Here is a 19,600-nt window from a genome sequence, read left to right as displayed (position 1 = left end):
AAAGAGTTGGCACTAAAACTATGTATTATATTGGCCATCCCTGAATATTTCATAATTCATTTAAGTTAGAACAGCTCTCTTAAAAATTGGAAGGCATATCATAAAGGGATAAGATGACACCAAAAAGGGGGAAAAGTGACATATTCCAAATTATAGAATATATCAGATCAAGGAATAACACAAGATTTAGAATTTACATACATAAATTCTGGTAGGCACGTATTATTTGTGTTTTAGATGCTGAATACAGGCACCTTGGAATGGAAAATTCAACATTCCAACATTCATGCCTTCGTTTCTCAGTTGTTTATTGATTAAACATGGACCAATGCCATTGTTTGCAATTAAATTTGCATCCTTCACAGATTCTACAATGGGAATCGCAGGCAAATCTTTACATTAATGATAATGGGTATTGAACATAAATAATTGCATTCATAATTTATCCCTATTAAATGTTTACACTATTAATAGCCCCCAAAAATCTCATTCTACAGTGTTACTGGGCCTAAATTATTATTCAAGTGTGTTTTGCTTTGGAAAAGATGACAAGATCGACCTAATACAGTAAAGGGTATGTCAATCATAATTTGGTTGGAACTAAAAAAGTTCCTACAGATTTGTAAGCAAGAACTTTATAAAGTATTGCATTTGATTGTAGTTCAGTATTCTTCTCACTGCAATGCCAGTATTTCCATGTGATGATGTAGGAACATTCAACTGAGCTCAGTAAATTTAGATGTTACATTGGAGTGGCATATATTATTAACTGTTCATTGATAACAAGGCACAGGAAAGAATCAATTACATTTTTTTCCCGAAGGAAGTTACCAATATTTTTGAACACAAATACCTATATATCTGATGCCATTTATGCCAAGAAATAACAATGAGTAATAAGATAATTGAAAAAAATATTTACATTTATATAGGTAATGGTTTTGTAACAATCTAAATGTGGCATCTGAAATGGTGTGATACCAAATACCCAAAGACACCATTAAGGGGACAGCTATACTCAGAGGATTGATAAGAGTGTTATGATAAAAAGAACTAGATTTTGACTGAGACGCCCCAAGCTTATGACCCAGCTCTGCTATATACAATATTGTTTGACCTTAGGCAAGTGATTCAACCTCTCTGAGCTCTACAATTCAACATTTGTGAAATGCACTACAGAGCAATTCACAGGATCATCGTGTAAGGAAATATATATGAAACCCATTACAAACAATAAAACATATCTATAAAGACAGTCATTTACTTATATCATTCCACAGAATCTTGGCATAGAAACATCTCATCTTTGGTATCTTTGTCACATTCCCCATTAGCATGCATGTCCTCTCTTCTGCAGAATCCACCCTCCTTATGTCAATAGGAGATTAATGGGGAACAAAGGAGGATGACATTTCGGCATGACATAAAGCATTGTGTACTACACAGAGATACTCTTTAACAACAGCATCTTATTGGGTTAATTATTTCACCTTTATAGACCTCAATTTCTTTGTATATAAATCATGAGAAAAAAAATGATCATTTATGATTTGAACAGACTAAAAATAACATGTTATGATTACAGAGTGGCCCCCAAATAATTTTGTGCCAAATTCTTGCTGGTAACTGATCACTGTTAAAATACATCAATGATCTAATGTTTGGATTCATAGCAGAACAGCTGTCAAGATTAATTTTTCGTATGACCTCATTTTTTTAAAGATGGTCTTGATCACAGCAACTAATGTGATGAGAGGCAGGCTGTGCTTGTAACCATTCCAATCTCATCTTCTACAGACTAGGTATCCTGTTGGATAGGAACTAGACTCTCCAATTGCTATGTATCTAAAGGCCAATATGTTCTACATATATGCCAAACATTGAGACGTTTGGGTGCTATATTACTATAATTACACTCCTTATAAAAACACACATACATACACATTTTGCAAGATATGAATAAAGATTATAGCACTTTCAAACTGCCTTCACATCAATAATCTGATTGTCTCTAAAACAACTCTATTTTATAGATGAAGAAACTAATATCCTGAGATATTAAGTAATTTGCTTAAGTCACATAACTGGTGAGTAACAGAGCAAGGTAACAGAACCAAATCATTTATCATTTTAGTTTTTATTGCAGTATGTTACTAGAGCTCTTGAAAAATCTTCACGATAATCATATATGTAATATAATATAAAAATGGTATACAATATATTATATCAGCTTTCCAAAAATTGTGAAAATTTAGACTTAGGGATAAATAAAATTAAGTGGTTTATTCACATTTTAAGAATTTTGAATGCAAAGGCTTTCTAAACCATTTAGATACATGTGTTTCAATGTTTCTGCTACATTACTACATATCACCATCAGGATTCTATATTAACTTTCAAATACTGCATCTTGAAGTGAGGGACATGTGTAATTCATAGGTTAACGACTGTTCCTAGCAAAATCAATTTGTTCAGTATATTGATTAGTTTATCTACTTAAAGAGCAGATTCTTTTAAAAAGTCACCTTTTAAAGTGACTAGCTTTATTATACTATTAGCTCTATTATGGCATTTAAAAAATCAGTCTTATAATATTACTAGTTTATTTCATTTTATATAACCCCTGTGGATTTAAAGAATACTCAGTAAGAGCTAGTTGACTGAACAGTGCTAATATATCAGTAGGTCTACCACTCCAACCCTGGATCAAGCCATGATTATCCCCTATGTAAATAAGTTCAAGTGCCTCCTAGACTCCTTATTCTGTCCCTGCCGCATTCAGTTTTAATTACAGCAGCTGGAGTGATGTTTCATAATCCTAAGACTGATCATGTGCCTCTTTTTCACAAAACCCTCCACTGGTTTCTCATCTACTTGGAGTACCAGCCAAGGTTCTCACCTTCACAGCCTCTAATTAGGTCTCTGCTCGCTTCTCCTATTCCTTATTCCCTCACCTATTCCGGCAATAGATGCTACTCTTTTTACTACTACCTGAAACTCCCAGGCACACAGCATCATCAGGACATCTACACTTACTGTTCTCTATACTTTGAATATTCTTTCTTCCCAGGAACCCATCTGACTCACTCTTTCACCTCCTTCATGTCTTTCCTCCAATGTCACCATCTTATCAAGACATTCCATGGACACTGCATTGAAAACTGTACCTCCATGATTGCCTTCCTTTCCCCCTATTTTGTTTTGTTTTTTCATCTAAAAGACTCCTGGAATATGTTTTCTTATTTAGTTTTATATTTTCCTCCCTTCACTACACTGTAAATTCAACAAGGGCAGAAACATCTCTGTTTATTTCTGTATTCTCAACATTCATATCAAGACCTGATACATAGTATGTACTCAATATTTACTGAATAAATAAATGAATCAATGTACAATATGAATATATATAAACAGATATTAATATACACACACATATATAAAATCCAGATATTTTATACGTATACACGCCCTAATACAATACTGGGGGAATCTCCTCATAAGTTTTGATCTGACACAAAGTTCCAGTCATCATCATTTATCCTTACTCTGGCTGCAATATGGGGACAAGCATTTCAACAGCTGCGGTCTAGACTCTGACAAAATACTTTCTAAGCCTCCCCTCTATCTACTGGGCAGTCTATTTTTCAAGGAGTTAGATATGGTGGTTGGGAATCCTACTGAAGTTGTTATAATTCCACTGAACTGATTTGACTTTTTACCTTTAGAGTTATGCTTATGTTGCCATGGTTTGACTCAAATATGATCAGAATTTTCTTAATCAAGACAGTTCAGGATTAGCTCCCTCTGTCATTTCAATCTTTATGCTCATCTTCAGAGAAATTCACAGCACACATGCTCTAAGGCAATTTCTTTTACAGAGGAAACATCATTTCTTGTGTATCCCCTCAAAATCAAAGGTTGTCTTTAAAGTCCTATAAATTATAGATAATATAGCTCTTGTGCTCCCCAGAGAGTTAGTTCTGTCATTGCTGCACCTCTTTGAACTTCTAAGGTAGGCTCCAAATGCCAAGCCATAGATAATATCTCTGCGCCCATAGCATCTGACTCTCTGGCAGCCATTTCTGACATTGTCTTGGCAGGCTGTATATTCCCTCCAGGTCCCCTCATAGCCTTGGTGTCTCTATAGGGCTGCTTTCTTGGATAGATTGGTTTTTTTATACCTTTATAGGCTTTCTAATATGAGGGTCATCCTTTTTCCTAGATTATGTATGAAAGAAGTGAGCCTGCTTAATCTTAAACATTACCCTAGAGGTCCTGTCCCCAGATTGCCATTTCACCTTCTAGAGTTCTAGCCAAAATTCTGCCCTGGGGGCCAAGAGGCACACATTACATTCTGGGCATGTCACATAAATCTGTCTCCTGCCTTCTGGGTCACTTTCTGGTTTTAGAACAGGCACGGGGCAGCTTGCTTCTCTATTAAATTTAAGTGGTCCTCATCAAAGTGCAGAACCTCTGCTGTGAGTGAAATTAACGGCACATTTGATGCATTGCCAGCACTCCACTAATATGGATTTTTGACCACACAGCAAAGTGAATATGACTGAAGTGTTCAGAAAGTAAACCCTTTATGCAAGTTCTGTTCTTGTGGTCAGACAGGATCAATATCTGTCCTATAGGTTAAGCAAAACCCCATGAGGTTGTAACTATCATTGTTTCAATTTGAGAGTATGATTTTTTTTTCTTTCACAATATATAACCAGTAATGTGTTCATTAAATGCTATCTTTTTATCCAAAACTGTAACAGATTCTATTTTTTTAACATAATATTAGGTCTCAAGGTGTGCTGAGTTTTTTGAGAGATATACAATGAGCCCAGAGCCAACGGTGAGAAATTGAGACAAGATGAATTGTAAGTAAGGCAAAAATCTATGTTAGATCAGAAGGGTGCCATAATAAGGAGATGTCATTATGGGGTACAATAACAGGGAAGGCTTAATTAAAGGTATAGGATTTGAATGGATCCGTGCGTTGGTGAAGCAGTGAATTCTGAAATAAAGGGTATGTACTCCTGAAGTCGAATGATTCTGAGTCTACTCTGTTCTATTCCGACCTATTCCATTTTCAAACTTAACCACATTTTCATGTACACATACCTTTATCACTTCAAACTGCTTGCTTGCTTCCAGAGTCCTGTGGTTTCCTACCTTTGCATTTGTTCACAACCCAAATTCCACACATTAAGTGTTTATTCCTACTTTTTCCATCTCTTCCCAAACAAAATTTTCAAGAACTCTTTCTAGATCATTTGAATCTAAGTGAATTTCTTCTCTCCTTATGATCATCACATTCAATAATATTCCTGCAAGTCTCCTTGCATTTCATTTGGCAGGACATTCCTTCGGTACTGTTTTCCTCTGACCAGATAAAAATTGTGAGTGTTTGTATTTCTATTGTTTTTATAGAAGATTGAAAATTTCATTCATTTCTGTAACACAGTACATCCTACGTGTGCAGGAAAAATAGGAATCTCTTTAGATAATAAGCAAATACAGCTTTTCCCTTTCTAAGCGTGTGCACACAGAAACTTACATACCTACTGTCTTGAGCTTGTTTTGGAAAATGGCTATGCAGGAGTGAAAGCACAAGGAGATTTGCAAATTGTATTAGGATAAGGCTACCACCCCTGACTTTTCCTAGTTCAATTCCATTCTGTAGATGGTGAAGAAGAAACATTTCCAATAAAGATGGAATTTTACAACATCTATTTCTCATATCATTAAAACTTTTGTGGTCAATAGTCTTCATGAGGACCTGTTTCCAATAACGAGCTTCATTTCATCCCATGATATATATAAAACAGAATCCTTCCTTTTGTGGAATTATTCCTCAAAGAGGCAATCTCTCATTTTGCTTTTGAGACTCAGTCATTGGCCATTAGAATCTAACCTAAAATCCTGTGGATAGATCCTGTTCTCCCAAATGCTGGGGCGTATCAGAGTGCACTCCGGAAAATCAGTCACTGCTTTGGTGCACCCAAAGTGTATCAGAACAAAGAAGAATCAAGCATGTAACTTCTTTTACTTTTTTTTCTCTTTTTAGGCCTGGGGTAGAATCTATAACCCACATTAAGGTGTAATGCCTGCAATAAACAAGACAAAGATTCTGCAGCCCCACCCTAATAGATCCTTAAGAGCTATGTCAGTGATATTATTATCAATATAAAAATATTTTTAAAAGACTTAAAAATAAAAAAGGCTTTCCTTTTTGTTAATTTTCAAAGGAGGTTAATTGATATAATAATAAATGAAAAAATACACGGGCAAAAAACCACAAGTACACACACACCCACACCCACACCCACACCCACACCCACCCACACACACACTGGCTTCATCTTAATAGCCCTCATTCATCCCCTCCAGAGCTGACAAAGTTAAGTAGGACAGTCCCATAGTGGTTACTGTGACATACATCCTAGTTTGTATCTTGGAGAGGCTGCTTGGCAATTGATACATTTTTCTTGGTATCCTCACTCTGCAGACTTTCAGGAAGCCCTCCAAGGCTCTGTAAACCCTTCATTTACATTTGAGGAATGCTCATGTGAGGAAGTCTATAGGCTCATATAATGTTAAGGCAGGAAAGCCTCTATAAGTCATTAAGCTAAACCTCATTTCAGAGATAAAAACTAGAGCTCAGTGATGGGAGGTATTTGCCCAAGGTAGCCCAACAAATTGATGACTGCCTCTTTTTGGTCTACTGACTCAAAGCATGCTGTTATTCTGACATTCCTATGGCTGCGTCTTTGCAAAATTAAGAAGCAAGTTGGCCTTAAATACTTTCTTACCCTTTCTCAAAAGTCTAGTGGTTTTTTACACTGTATTTGTTCCTTGTACAAATTCCCAGATAAGAAATCCAAGCAGGTTCCTGTATCTATCTGACATTTATTTCTCTGCTTCTGTTCAAAAATATCTAATTTGGGTTCCATTCCCTCAGGATCTTATTAGGTGACCACATACTCCTGGTCCACAATACCACTCATATCTCAGTAGAGTGCAAATGACAATACACCGTATCATCTCTAAGTAAGCATTCAGCCTTTTAACAAAGCCCTTACAGAGCCTATGCCTTAATCAAGTATTAACATCACCATGGGAATTTTGAGCCGTTAATTCTCCTGTTTTGTACTCAAATCATACTTTGTCTATCACCAGCATGTAATTATTAAGTTCCTTCCATAGGTTAAACCCTTGGGATAAAGTAATGAATGAGACAGCTATAAATCTTACCTGTTTGGAGTTTATATTCTAGTTGGAAGAATTGGGAAATGAGGTGGGGCTATGCTACATTAGCCAAGGATATTCGAGAAGGCACTTGGGTATGGTGATGCATTTCATTAGAGATCTAAAGAAAGGCAAGGGAGGCAATCATACAAAATTCTGTAAGAAGAACATTCTGAAGAGGAAAAACAGAGTCAACAGCTTGAGCTGGGAGGATGTTGGGTTCCTGACTGACATAGTGAATCCGAATGCAAGGACATATGCGTAATAAGTGATGAGGGCATAGAGGGAGGATAGACCAGATAGAGAAGGGATGTTGAGCAGAGTTAGGAGTTTAGACTAGATTCTTATGGCTGTGAGAACACTCTCTTGAATCAGAAGAATAATTGTTGGGTAGACTTACCATTTTAAGAGAGAACTTCAGTTACTGTGGAGGAAACAGCATCTAAGAGAACAAAAGTAGAAGCAGAGAATTTATTTAGAGGGTTATTTCAGAAATCCATTGAAGGATGACAGTGGTTTTGTCTGGATTATATCCTCCGAAATAGAAATACATGGACAGGGTCATTATCTAGTCTGGGGAGAAATCAACTTCCGTTTTGGGTAGATTGTGCAATTTACTGATATAGGGAAGATGAATGTGATAATAATCCAGATTATTTTTTTCACCCTATGGCCACAGACGCTTACTCATGTAATGGTTTCTTACTGAGCAAGCCACTGTAGAGAGGAGAATTATTCTCTATATAGAATTCACTGGTTGTTCATAAAAATTATTTTTTAAAAAGGGATATATGGGGCACCTGGGTAGCTCAGTCAGCTAAGCATCTGCCTTCAGCTCCAGTCATGATCCCAGGGTCCTGGGACCGAGCCCCACATTGAGCCCCACATCGGGCTCCTTTCTCAGCAGGGCGCCTACTTCTCCCTCTCCCTCTGCCCCTGCTTGTGCTCTCTCTCACTCTTGCTCACTCTGTCTCTCAAATAAATAAACAAAATCTTAAAAAAATTTAAAAAAGATTTATTATTTATTAAGCGTTTGTTATGTGTAAGCATCATGCTAAGCATTTCGTATGGGGTGCATCTGCTAGTTATTGGCTTTTGCCTGCCAAAAATCTCTCCTCTCTCTTTCTGGTAACTTTCTAATTATAGTCAGAAGTAAGTACATGACACAGAGAGAAAGACAAGTGAAGTTCTTCCCTGGGATTTTTCTGCTAGAGCTTGAAGGGAAGATAGATTCTTCTTTTGGGAGCACTTCCCCTGACACATTCAAACACTGAAAATATAAAGTTGTCATTTTTTAAAAGATGCAGAAATTAGGGTCCCATAGACACAATTCTGTTGGAGGTGAGTTCAGAAATACCTGAAGACTCATGAGGTTCCCTGGACTCTAGAGTCCCGTGATGTGTGAGCTGCCCTAATTCCAGTCCCCTTGCCAAAGCTCACTCTAGCCACCTGCATATATTTTTGCTAAAAGAGTTCAAATTATATTCCTATTCCAACCAACAGAGGTAGGACACACATATCTCATTTCACCCTACAGCAACCAGTTACACTATAATTATTCTCCCATTTCACAGAAGAAGAAGCAGAATTAAAAAACCTAAGTCATTGTCTAAGATGAGCCTGGTTTTCACATGGTGATCTAAGTTCTGGATTTTGGGTCTTTCTCTGCTCAAAGTATGTGTTACTTATAACCTGCATGGTATTATGCCCTGTATCCTAGGTGAAAGGTGGATATTTGTGTGTGTGTGTGTGTGTGCGCGCGTGCGCACGCGCGTGTGTGTATAGGGATCAGGGGATGGAAGCAACAAAACTCAGTTAAACCTAGGTCCTGTCCTCAAAGACATTATAATTAAAATGTTATAAACATAGCATGTAAATAATAATAAAATGAGCATGAAATAATTGCTCTAATAGAGGGACAATGAGAGTGAAGAGGAAGGATGATTAATTCTGATCAGGGTATCAAGAGAAGGTCTTTGAACTGGACCTTGAAAGAAAAACAGTCCATTTATTATGCCTCCCCGCCTATGCAAATTACCTATTATGTAGCTGCTTTATCTCACATCACATCGTTCATAGCTCAAATACAAGTTTTCCTACCAATTATTTTTTTCCAATATGGCTCACACACTTGAATCTAAATGTTGTGTCCATACACCTCAAATTGAAACTTGAGAAATTACCCTGTTCATTTGATCCATAGAAATAAGAAAACATACTTTGATTCAAGAACAAATTAAACTGATAGTTGTCAAAGCTGTGCTTTATGTTATATTGCAAGATGAAATCTCAGTTGCCTATAGACCTTTATAGTTGTTTTTCCAGAGCCAATTCCTTTTTTTTTTTTCATTTTCCACTGCTAACTACATTGTTTTCCCTTTGCCTTATTTCTGATTCTCATTCTCTATTCCAACCCTTTTCCTGGCTCATGCTAACACTCTTGGCTTATTTGGAAATTGTTTCAGGAAGAAAGCCCTGCCCTTGTATATTATTACTTAGCACTAAGGAGGGAGTAAAGAGCTCATGAATGAAACTTATTTGGAACTCTTTTTATTCCACATTTGAATGTGTGTGGTTTTTCAAACATTAGCATTATCAATGATTTTTGTTTTGTTTCTGCGTGCATTAGTGATTGATAATAAATCTCCCTTGAACAACCCTGCACATTTCACATTGCCTGTGTCTCCCACGGGTGACACTATTTCTATACATACATTTTAGACTGTCCTGAGAGAAAGTAAGGCAGATCAAGATATGAAACGCTGGGATGTCTGGGTGGCTCAGTCAGTTAAGCGTCTGCCTTCGGCTCAGGTCATGAACACAGGGTCCTGGGATCGAGTCCCACATTGGGCTCCCTGCTCAGCGGGGAGTCTGCCTCTCCCTCTGCTTGCTGCTCTCCCTGCTTGTGCTCTTTCTCTCTCTCTGACAAATAAATACATAAAATCTTTTTAAAAAAAAAAAAGATATGAATTGCTTCTGGCACTTCCTGAAAACTCACAACTTGGAAGAAAACAGTGCGGACATTCCACACGCTGCATGATCTTTTTGTCTGTTTTCTCTGACTTTTTTGCTGTTCTCCTTTTTCAACCTCTCCAAGGCCTTGAATTCCCTCCATTCTTTTATCTTTATTTTGTATAATATTTGTCCTCATCTTCTTGACATTAAACCCAACTGAAGATACTTTGAAGACAGGCTCCTAATAAAGGTTCAGAATAAGAAAAGGGCACTGAATGACATCAGGCATTTCCCACTGTATCTTGAATATCACAGTTTCATTTTGCTATCAATTTAATATGAAATTCATGCACAACGAGACTGCTCTGAAGTTTCATTAACAATATTTGGTGGTTGTCAGGTGGCCTAAAAAAAGTTAATATGCCTTTCACAGTCTCTCAGCTTTCAAATCGACAAAAGTAACATGTTTTCCCCTTCTTTGCTCGATGCACAAGGAAACCAGTTATTTTTATAGCACTATATCATTGTAATGAAATAGAAAAGAGTGGGAATTGGATTACTCTGGATCATCTTTTATACATAATTACAATCTAACCCTTCAGGTAAGTATTTCCAAATCCTTCAGAAATTATTCTGAATCTGATTATCAAATCATTCATCAGTCTTATTGCAACTGGCCAACAAACAATCCTCATGAATTTAACCCTCATTTGCTAAGATGGCCTCAACTTAAATGACACTTCTTTGTCAGTGGATGGAAAACAAATATTCTTTCTCTAAGAAAATTCCCTTATAAATCTCTTCTAAAAGATTTATTTAGGACTGAGACACAAAGAGGATATTATTTTTAAAAGATCCACAAAACCAAACATGCAGTGGAGTCAGCTTTAAATACACACTCCTCCTGGTTCCTGTCTATCCAGCACTGAACACTGTTTAGTAGCAGACCCTTCAAGAAATACTTCCTGACTGCCTCACCTGGATCAACTTTCTTGCCTCTTAGTATCAGCAGGACCCTGTCAATACCCCTAAAATGGCTCCTACCAGAGGATGACATTCTCTATTTGAATATGTCTCTCTTCCAAAGAGAATACAGTATTAGAGGGCAGGAAGTGGGTTTTATTTATTCACTTCAAAGAAAATTGCTGACATGAACTTGCTCATTTCTCGCATGAAGTTTGTGCTATTAATCCTATTTACAGAGAAGGAAGTTAAAATTTTGAGCCTCAACCCAGCCATGGGTAACTGCTAGTAACAGCAGTTTCTGAACCCAGGACTGCCTTACTACAAAGTCTACACCCTACTTACTATAAGGCATTACAGCTATCAAAGTTCAGAGGGATTAATGCTACTTTGGTCAGACTGTGATTTGTTGACACAAGTTGCTAAAAAATAAGCCCACACATCAGAAGAAATATTTGTATCTACAATTTATAACACTCGAATAATTTTATAATAAAAAGACGAAAATCCAGGGACGCCTGGGTGACTCAGTTGGTTATGTGCCCCACTCTTGATTTTGGCTGAGGTCATGATCTTGGGGTTGCGAGATGGAGCCCCACCTTGGGCTCTGCGTGCTCAGCGTGGAGTCAGCTTGAAATTCTTTCTTCCCCCCCGCCCCTCCCCCCACTTGTGCCTCCACATGTGCACTCTCTCTCTAAATAAATAAATAAAATCTTTTTTTAAAAAAGACAAAAATCCAGTTAAAAACGGGCAAAGGATTTGAGTATACATTTCACCAAAGACAATATGTAAATGGCTATTAAGCATAAGAAACAACATTCTTTGTTATTAGGAAAACACAAATTAAAAGGAGATACCATTTTATGTCTACTAGAATGGTTAAAATAGAAAGACAGATAACAAGTGTTGGTAGAAATGTGAAAACTGAAATCACCACATCTCACTCATGGGAATGCAACATGATACAGCCACTTTGGAAAACAGGCAATTTCTTTAAAATTTAAGCATCAACCTACCAGATGATAAGCATTTCCACCTCCAGGAATCTACAAAAGACATGTGAAAATGTATCTTGTTAACGCAAGGACTTATTAGTGAGTGTTAATAGCAGCAGCATTATTCATAAAAGCCCCAAACTGAAAAGAATGCAAATGGCCATCACTGGTAAATAGATGAAACACTGTATACCTATATGGTGAATTACTATTTAGTAATCAAAAGGAACAAAGTATTAATCATGCTTCTGCATGAATGGACTTTAAAAGCAATATCCTAAGTGAAAGAAGCCAGATACAAAAGGTGATGTATTCTATGATTCCATTTTTAGGAAATGTCCATAAAAGGCAAATTTATAGAACTAGAAAGGAGAGAAATAGTTGCTTGAAGCTGGGGGGGGCGAGACTAGGGTTTGAATGCAAATAGGTACAAGGGAATTTTTCAGGGTAATGGAAATGCTTGAAAATTTAATTGGGGAGATGGTTGTGCAATTCTATATATAATTGTGTGAGTGTATTATTGAATCATGCTTAAAATAGTGAATTTTATGGTATGCAAATTACATATCAGTAAAGCTTTAATAAAAATAAGTGTGGACTCTTGGATAATTTACTCTTTATGAACCATTTTCAAGATAAATCTGTCTTTATTTTTAGCATTAAATCTGCAGAGGGTCTTCCCAGCAAAAATTCTATTCTTAGAACTCACTTATGTTCCAAAACTATATCTAACTACTGCTATAACTAGGCTTATCCAAACTTGTTCTGTAAAGGGATAGATAATAAATATTTTAGAGTTTGCAGGCCAAACTGACTGTGATGAAACACTCGACTCTGCTATTACAGAGCTAAAACAGCCACAGATAATATATAAATGAATGAGTGTCACTGTGTTCCAATAAAACTTTATGTATGAAAACAAGCAGTGGGCAGGCTTTGTGAGCTGTATTCAGTTTATAGATGCTATAGACTAAGTGATCTCTGACCTTCTAGTGAAATTTGAAGTTGCAGTAAAATTTAGAATATGAGGTAACAAAGTCCTCAAAGTGATGAGGGAGCAGAAGGCTGGCTGAAGACAATGAAGCTGACACCCTGCAACTCCCCTCCCCTCTTCCCCATTCTTGAGTGGGACATGTGTGACATTCTTCCAGGAAGCCCCCAACCATCTTAATGCTAATGCCTTGCTAGAGGGAAAAACAACCTTAACTTGACAGTGGCAAGGCCTTGGTATCCTTTGAGTCGTATTTAACATATGAAAGTCCTTTCTCAACCTCCCTTTTTCCTTACCTCCCCCAACCCCATAGTATATAACCAGCCACCCCTCACAACCGGGGGCAGCAGCTCTTTCTGCCCACAGGTCCTGTCCCCCTGCTTTAATAAACCACCATTAAAAAAAATTTTTTTTTAAATGTTTTTTTATTATATTATGTTAGTCACCATACAGTACATCCCTGGTTTCTGATGTAAAGTTTGATGATTCATTAGTTGCAAATAACACCCAGTGCACCATGCAATATGTGCCCTCCTTACTCCCCATCACCAGCCTATCCCACTCCCCCACCCCTCTCCCCTCTGAGGCCCTCAGTTAGTTTCTCATAGTCCATAGTCTCTCATGCTTCATTCCCCCTTCTGATTACCCCCCTTTCTTTATCCCTTTCTTCCCCTACCGATCATCCTAGTTCTTATGTTCCATAGATGAGAGAAATCATATGATAATTGTCTTTCTCTGCTTGACTTATTTCACTTAGCATTATCTCCTCCAGTGCCGTCCATGTTGTAGCAAATGTTGAGAACTCGTTCTTTCTGATAGCTGAGTAATATTCCATTGTATATATGGACCACAACTTCTTAATCCAGTCATCTGTTGTAGGGCATCTCATTTCCTTCCACACTTTGGCTATTGTGGACAATGCTGCTATGAACCTTTGGTGCATATGGCCCTTCTCTTCACTACGTCTGTATCGTTGGGGTAAATACCTAGTAGTGCAATGGCTGCACATCCTCTCCAACAATTGTTGTTTCTTGCCTTGTCTATTTTTGCCATTCTAACTGGCGTAAGGTGGTATCTTAGTGTGAATAAACCACCATTTTGCACCAAAGACGTCTCAAGAATTCTTTCTTGATCCTCAGCTCTGGACTCCACCCCACTGAACCTCACCTATATCCCAAAACCACAACAAAAGGATTGTAACTGTGCTTTGCCTACTACTTTTGATCTGTTCTTTGTTAAAAAATCATAGAATTCTAATCACTATATTGTACACCCAAAATTATTATAACACTGTATGTTACCGAACTGGGATTAAAATACAAACTTAAAAAAATACATACGTAAAACAAAAGAAATCATAGAATTCCAAGGCTAGAATAACAAAAGCTATTAAAATTATTGAGGGTTTTCCAGAGGCCAGGTGCTTTTCCAAGCAATTTACATTCATTGTCTCATTTAATCCTATCAAAAAGCCAATGTGGAAGGCACAGAGAGAAGTTGTGCTATTATGTCCAAGATAAAGGTTGAGTGTATTAGACCCCAGGGATATACTCAGGTGGTCTAATTGCAGAGGTCACATTTTTCTTAACTATTATGTTGTGCTGCCTTCAACTATAAGTTGGTAACTCTTTCTGAAGAACAAACTGGTTCTGGTTTGTTGCATAGGGATGAGCTCCTTCACTGAAGAAGTGGGAAAACAAGCAGCTCACTAAGATACCTAGAGATTCAGATTATGTGCTACTTTCACTTGAAACTAACAACACTCAACACAAGTAAGAGTCCAGGTAAGTAGGCTTTGCTCCTAATTAAGGTCCCTTTTATCAGACTAATAAAAAGGGACTTAAGTTCAATTTTTTAAAAGACATTTATTTTATTTTTAAAAGATTTTATTTATTTATTTGACAGAGAGAGAGAGATAGCCAGCAAGAGAGGGAACACAAGCGGGGGAGTGGGAGAGGAAGAAGCAGGCTCCCAGCAGAGGAGCCTGATGTGGGGCTCGATCCCAGAACACTGGGATCACGCCCTGAGCCGAAGGCAGATGCTTAACGACTGAGCCACCCAGGCGCCCCTAAAAGACATTTAACAGCGATTTCAACCATCAGTTAGAATCGAACTTTGTCTTCAACAATCCTTCCTATTACTATTTTCTATCACATTAGACCTTAATAAGAGCACTCCCCATCTGCAGATATATGCTATATACAATATATTCCAAAATCGTGATCTATTTTGCTAGAATGAGTGACATTAAAAAAACAACACCGAAATGCCAATTTACTCATTTTGTTTACCAAATGTAATCAGGGCAGCTACTTTGCAACTCACAGGAGAAGTGAAGCATTTCTAATTCAACAAGTTAACCCTGTGATTTGAGGAATTTGAGGAGAAAAGGAGGCAGTGGTTAATACACTGCATCCGTAAGACAAGCATCCATGAAAATAAAAGGCTGTTAAACTGTTCAAATGCAATATTAAAATGCAACAAGTTTATGGATTAGGGAAGAGTGACTTCAAAGAGAGAGAGAGCTGTACTGTTGACAAAATATATAGTGCTAGACAGAGAACCAAGGGAGAAGCCCATGGGATATAATTCCAATCCCTACAATTTTTGGAGATGCTGAAGCTTTCTGATTCATTATGACTAGTTTAGAAACTGGAATAGCCCTAGTCTTATGGTGGAAGCTCATTGATGAATAAATCGTGATAATAGCATGATCATGGGAATTTATAGAGCACTCTTTATGCGTTGGCCTCATCTCACCTGCGGATGTCAAAGGGAAGGTGATAAAACAGGGATATCTTCAGTCCTGCCTAGGTGTCCATCATTTCACTCAAATACTTATTTTGAATCCAAATTGAAACACATAGTATGGTATAATGGAAAGTAGATTGCAATTAGAGCCTGGAGACTTGAGTTCTAATCTTCTCATCTTAAATAGGCCAATTCTCATCTGTAGTGATAATTGATGGTAAAAGTTTTTTTTTATTTTTTATTTTATTCTTAATGTGAGATTTAGACTGGGTGATCTCCAAAAATCCTCACAGATTTATCATCCCAGGATTCGATTGTTCAGTATCAAACATGTGCTGTCACAGACTGTGTTGTCTTCCTCTGTAATAACTTGAGAACTCCATATAAGAAAAAAATCTCCTCCCACTTTCCTTTAAAACATTGTTTTTCTCAATACTCCTCATGTAGAAGAACAATCAAGTCTTTGTTGGCCATATTTAGATTATCCTTTAACAATGTTTAATCTCAGACTTGCCTTTTCCTTAGCCTCACTAGAATCGATTGATAAATACCGGGGCATAGCATCTCATGTTTAAATATAACCTCAGGCAAAGAATTCATCCTGCCAAATAATATCGCAATGACTTTGGAAAAGAGTTTTTGAGTGATCTACAGAATTATTTATGAGGATTTATAACCATAGGTTGACCTGATATGATTCTTATGCTGACATTTTGCCATGCTTAGGAAAGATACATTGTTTTTAAAATAGATTAATACAGAACAGAAGGGCCCTAATATCTTGTCTTAGTTTTCTATATAACGAAACTTTTCTTTTTGAATCTAGAGTCATAATTATTATAAACAGTACAAAAATAACATTCCTTATTAACATCCACCTTGAATTATGAAATAAAGACCTTGCCTGTATCCCAAGAGACCCAATGCTAATCATATTGAGCGATTAATTTTGCAAAAGTTCAACCACCATAATAATGCTCTGCTGGCTGAGGGACTGTCAAAGACACCATGAAAAGACTCCCTTCAACCACCTTGTGTAATATCATTATAATTAAACACCAGCAAAAACAGAACATGTAGACCAAAGTCTATACAGGACTATCTAAGGATATGACATTTACCACAGCTTTTCTTCTAAATTGTTGTTCATTTCAGTCAAAAATGTAACCACATTGACATTCCACTTACACAGTTTTACCAAGGAAATTCTGCACTGTATTAATAAAATGTCAACTGTTTCCACACTGGTAGGAGGTGAAAAACTTCAGATTTAACAGCATTAGAGTCTTGTTATCGGCATGAGTTTTTGGATTCTGTATATCTTTTCTTCTTCATTTTAGAGTAATGGGAGATGCCCGGGACAAAAGCATATGGGATGTAAGAGAAACAGAAACCAATGTGACAGTTTTCAGGAGTTGCCAGCAAGTTGCTTCCCTTCCCATTTTCTTCCCTTCCTGTTAACCTTTTACTTGACAACATCAAATAAAAACTTTTGCAAACAGCATTTCAGTAAACACTTTTTAAAAATCTGCTTCTTTCATAGCCCCTTCAATTGATTATGGTTTCTACCTCTGGTTCAATTTTTCTTATTATATGCTACTACAAGTCAGAAAGTTTCTAGAATCTTGCCCCATAATTGAATCTCAGTATCTAAAACCCCAACAATTCAAAGTTTTTTTTTACTTGTGCTCTTCTCAATGGGCTCTTTGAGAAAGCTGCCCGCAAGGTGGTATTTTTTTTTAATTAAACTCCTGTTCATTGTTAATAAAGTGACTATTTCCAGAGTCAAAATGTTTTACTACTTGAATAGGTTTTTTTTACTAGTTATATCTTTCATTTTTTTATTTAAAGTTTTTAAATTCCAGTTAGTTTACATACAGTATGATATTCATTTCAGGTGTACAATATAGTGATTCCACACTTCCATACATCACCTGGTGCTCATCACGACACGTGCCCTCCTTCATCCCCATCACCTGTTTCACCCGCCCACCCTCACCGCCCTTCTAGTAGCCATCAGTTTTTTCTCTACAGCTAGGAGTCTATTTCTTAGTTTGCCTCTCTTTTTTCCCCTTTCCTCATTTGTTTTGTTTCTTAAATTCCACAGATGAGTAAAATCATACGGCATTTGTCTTTCTCTGACTCAGTTTGCTTACCATGATACTCTCTAGCTCCACCCATGTTCTTGCAAAAGGCAAATTTCTCTCCTTTTATGAATATATCATATATACATTGAGAGATCTATATCTCACATCTTCTTTATCTATTCAGCAATCAATGGACACTCGGGCTGTTTCCAATATTTGGCTATTGTAGACAATACAATATGGCTAGAATGCAGGAAAATTCTATTTTGAACTTCTTGAAGAAACTCCACACTGTTTTCCACAGTGGCCACACAGTTTGCATTTCCACCAGCAGTGCAAGAGAAATCCCCTTTCTCCACATACTCACCAACACCTGTTGTTTCTTATGTTGTTGATTTTAACCATTCTGACAGGTATGAAGTGATATCTCATTGTTGTTTTGATTTGCATTTCCCTGATCATAAGCGATGTTGAACACTTTCATGTGTCTATTGGCCATCTCTTTGTCTTCATTTTTCCAAAGAAAAATGTCTTTGGAAAGATGTGTCTTCTGCCCATTTTTAAAACTGGATTATTTGTCTTTTGGATGTTGAGTTTTAGGAGTTCTTTATACATTTTGATACTAATCTTTTATCAGATATGTCATTTGCAAGTATCTTCTCCCATACCATAGTTTGCCTGTTAGTTTTGCTGATTGTTTCTTTCACTGTGCAAAAGCTTTTTATTTTGATGTAGTCCCAATACTTTTGCTTTTGTTTCCTTTGCCTCAGGACACATATCTAGAAAACAGTTGTTATGGCCAAAGTCAAAGAAGTTACCACCTGTGTTCTCTTCTTGAATTTTTATGTTTTCAGGTCTTATATATAGGTCTTTAATCCATTTTGAATTTACTTTTGTGTATGATGTAAGAAAGTGGTCCAGTTTTCCCAACACCATTTTTTAAAGAGACTGTGTTTTCCCCAGTGGATATTCTTTCCTGCTTTGTAGAAGAGTAATTGACTATATAATTGTGGGTTCTTTTCTGAGTTTTTGATTGTTTCATTGATCTATGTGTCTGTTTTTGTGCCAGTACCATACTGTCTTGATTACTACAGGTTTGTAATATAACCTGAAGTCTGGAATTGTGATGCCTCCAGCTTTGTTCTTTTTCAAGATTGCTGTGGTTATTTGGGGTCTTTGTGGTTCCATACAAATTTTAGGATTGTTTGTTCTAGCTCTGTGAAAAATGCTGTATTTTGATAGAGATTGCATTAAATGTGTAGATTGCTTTTGATTTTATAGACATTTTAACGATATTTGTTCTTCGAATCCATGAGCATGGAACGTCTTTACATTTCTTTGTGTCATCTTCAATTTTATTAATTTTTTTAAAGAAGCAGCTCCTGGTTTCATTGATCTGTTCTATTGTTGTTTTTTTCAGTTTCTATATCATTTATTTGTACTCTAATCTTTATTATTTTCTTCCTTCTGCTGGCTTAAGGGTTTGTTTGTTGTTCTTTCTCTAATTCTGTTAGGTGTAAGGTTAGGTTGTATATTTGAGATTTTTCTTCCTTTTTTTTTTTTCAAGATTTTATTTATTTATTTGACAGAGAGAGAGAGCCAGCGAGAGAGGGAAC

Source organism: Ursus arctos, unplaced genomic scaffold (assembly GCF_023065955.2).
Source record: "Ursus arctos isolate Adak ecotype North America unplaced genomic scaffold, UrsArc2.0 scaffold_14, whole genome shotgun sequence".
In the NCBI taxonomy this organism is placed as follows: domain Eukaryota; kingdom Metazoa; phylum Chordata; class Mammalia; order Carnivora; family Ursidae; genus Ursus; species Ursus arctos.
This window is presented reverse-complemented; position numbering follows the sequence as displayed.